Raw genomic sequence first — 3,434 nt, 5'->3', positions numbered from 1 at the left:
CTTCTGCATAAAAAGCTATCCCACATCTTTCTGTCTGAGGTTCTTTATTCTCCATTTTTTGGTGCTCGTGGCTTGTTCCTTTTTCTCCTGAAACCTGCTCCTGCATTCAGACTTTATGACCAAAATTATTGCAAATAGAACATTCAACTTCATTTTCAAGAACCGAAAAGTTGTTATAGGTCCTCTTTGTAATCCCTGTCATACTTCTTTGTTTTTGAGCTTCCCTAGTCATGATTGTTTTATATGCAACACATTGAGCTGCTTTGTGACCAAAGTTATGGCAAGAAAAGCATTGTCCATTGAAGAAGCTTCTGCGGTTATTGAATCTACCAGCCAACTGATTGTAATTTCTATTTTCATCTATTCTTGTGCCAAACTGAGAAGATTTTACCTGTGGTTGGTGTAGCTTTTCTTTGTTCACCCTTAAGAAGGATTGTCCCTGATAGTTTCTGTTTGTAATTCGTCCCTGCTTTACCTGATTATCTTCATTGTTCTTCTGCTCATTTCTTCTTGCTGCATCAAGATAACTTTTTGAGGTGGATGCTTGAGAGGTTTCTCCATTATAGCCCAAACCTGTCTTGTTTAGAGGAGACCGCTGCACATTGATAATCTCATCCAAAGTTTCAGATCCTTTGACAAACTTAAGATTAATAGCTTTGTTTTCTCAATTTCTTTTCTGAGACCAACAATTTCACCTTCTAGTTTTTCAAGATGTTTTTCCTTTTCATCAATTTGAAATTGCAAAGTATCAATGATCACACTCTTTTCTTCTATGCATCTCTTGAGTCTAGTAATTTCATTATAGAGATTATCCACATCTACAGCATCCTCATAATCATCATCTTCAAATGCCATTAACAGCTTATATTTATTACCTTGTTCATCTTCATCACTGTTTGATAAGCCATCACTATCTTCATGGGTGTAGTAGCTTTTCTTATTTGCACTTTGTTTCTTGTTCCATCTAGCAGGTTCTTTTCCTTTATCCTTATAAGGACATTTTGCAGCATAATGACCTACTCTTCCACAAGCAAAGCATTTGAAAGGTAGCTTACCTCTGAACCTTCCAGCACCCCTTTGAAGATTTCTGACAAAATTTGATTCTTCTTCCTCTTCTTCTGGAACATGGCTTGCTTCATAGTAATCTTCTTTTCCTGATGCCTTAAAAGCAGCTTCCCTTCTGTCTGATGGACCTCCCTTTCTCATTTCATAAGCAGTTAGAATTCCATGTAGCTGAGACATAGTGAGAACTTTGAGATTTTCCTTTTCTTCTATTGCAGATACTTTAGATTCAAACTTGGGGGATAATGATCTTAGAATCTTTTGAACTACTATAGTCTCTTTTATTTCTTCACCCAAATTTTTCATACAATTAACAATCTCATCTACCCGAAGAAAATAATTAGCCACACTTTCATCATTATACATCTTGAGAGTCTCATATTGAATCCTGAGAGTTTGAAGTTTAGCTTGCTTTACCTGTTCATCTCCTTCATAGCTAGTGATCATTTTGTCCCATATCTCTTTTGCTGATTTGAAGTGCATGACCTTCATGAATTCTGTTTGAGATATACTTCCTAATAGAGTACTGACTGCTTTTGCATTTGTTTCATATGCCTTTTTCTCAGCTGGATCTGTAGGAGTAGCTGAAGGAAAAGCATAGCCTGTTTCTACAATGTCCAAACTTCTGTACCAAGAGATTGAAGATATGCAGTAACTCTTACCTTCCAATAATTGAAATTTGTTCCATCAAAAACCGGTGGCCTGATTGATGCTTCTTTCTCGTAGTTGCTCATGATGAATGATCTTACCTTCAAGCGATCAAGCTTCTCTGAAGGACCTGCTCTGATACCAATTGTTGGAAATAATACTGAGAGGGGGGGTGAATCAGTATTATCAGATCAATCAAACTTTTTCAATGCTCAGAAACATATACGCTACTTCAGTTAAGTGAACCAGCGTGTACACGCTACTGTGACTAAGTAAAACAGCGTATAAGAAGAAAACTCACAATTTAGTTAGCTTATTCTTCAGTTAAGTGCATCAGGACATTATTCACCACATTAACAGTAAACATGTGCAGTAAACAGAACAGATCAAAAGCCACACACATGAACACCAAGATATAAGGTGGAAACCCAATGTGGGTGAAAACCACCTGCTGCAAGTTGTCTCTATCTTTCTTTAATATGAAACTTCAGTTTACAATCTTTTGTACTGGTGCAGCCTTATACCAGTACGCAGGCTACAACCTGCAGAAGGCTACAACCTTCTCTCGTTCTCCCAAACTTCCTTGGAAGGGAGCTCCAACCCCCTTTGCTCTTGTACTAGCCAAGATACTAGTACGTAGGTGCTGACCTACAATCTTCTTTCTTTCAGGTATCACTTTTCATACATTTTCAGACTTGGATATTCCTGAAGCACAACATTACAATCTGAAGACCACAATTCATTCAATTTCCACAACAGATCATTGAAGCATAAAACAACCAAACTTTGAATCACTGAACCACTGAACCCTGTCAATCACCAGTTACCAGAACACAGAGCAGACTACAGAACTCTGCAATAACAGTCAGACCCCACTGTAAACCCAAAATCAAGCTTCAAAAGATATACGCTACTTCAATGAGCAAAACCCGCGTATACACGCGCTTTACCGAAGCCAACCTGCGTACAGATCTAAAAATAAACTTTCTCATTTGCAGCTGTACCAGACATTAGTTAGACCCAGAACGTAACATTGCGACAATATGCAGATCTAGAAATACCATAATCAACCATTCATGATAGTGCATTTCAAACCATTAGATCCCGATCTATCCTTAGATCTAGTCTTCCATCAACCGATGTGATCTCTCCTTGGCTAGATCAAGCAACCCAGAACCTGCATATCAGATCTCTTTCTCTCTTAGATATTCAAGCCTTGTCGAAAGATGATTTTGCCTAATGATCTTCTTCTCCTTATATAGTCTTAGCCTAGCTCAATACCAAGAGCCAAAACCATAGTAACACAATACCATCAACTTCAAAACTAGGATCGACACGCCCGTCGAGACACAATGGTCCGAAATCATAGGCACAAACTTCCAAGGACTAACCACCATGGACCAAAGATACTTTCCACATACACGCGCTTTTTCTGAATCCAACTAGCGTGTACACGCGACTTGGGCTTAACGAACATGCGTATATGAGCTTCCTTGGCATGCTGTACTAAGATCTGTCTTCTGATTAAGTTGCCATCACCTGTACCAACCTCTGAGCACCTGTACCATCCTCTGAGAGTTGCCATCAAGGACAACACTTGAATCATAATGCCAACAATATTTCTGATGAATGCGATAATGCTTCAATAATTACTTTGTTTGTAACTTCTTAAACAAGTAATCATTATAAGAATGCATCATTCATTTTACGAATAAGCCATTTTT

The sequence above is a fragment of the Pinus tabuliformis genome, chromosome 4_2 (assembly GCF_031772625.1).
Source record: "Pinus tabuliformis cultivar Carrire ecotype Pingquan chromosome 4_2, CPIR1, whole genome shotgun sequence".
Classification (NCBI taxonomy): domain Eukaryota; kingdom Viridiplantae; phylum Streptophyta; class Pinopsida; order Pinales; family Pinaceae; genus Pinus; species Pinus tabuliformis.
The sequence above is the reverse complement of the archived record's forward strand: the minus strand, read 5'-3'. Positions refer to the sequence as shown.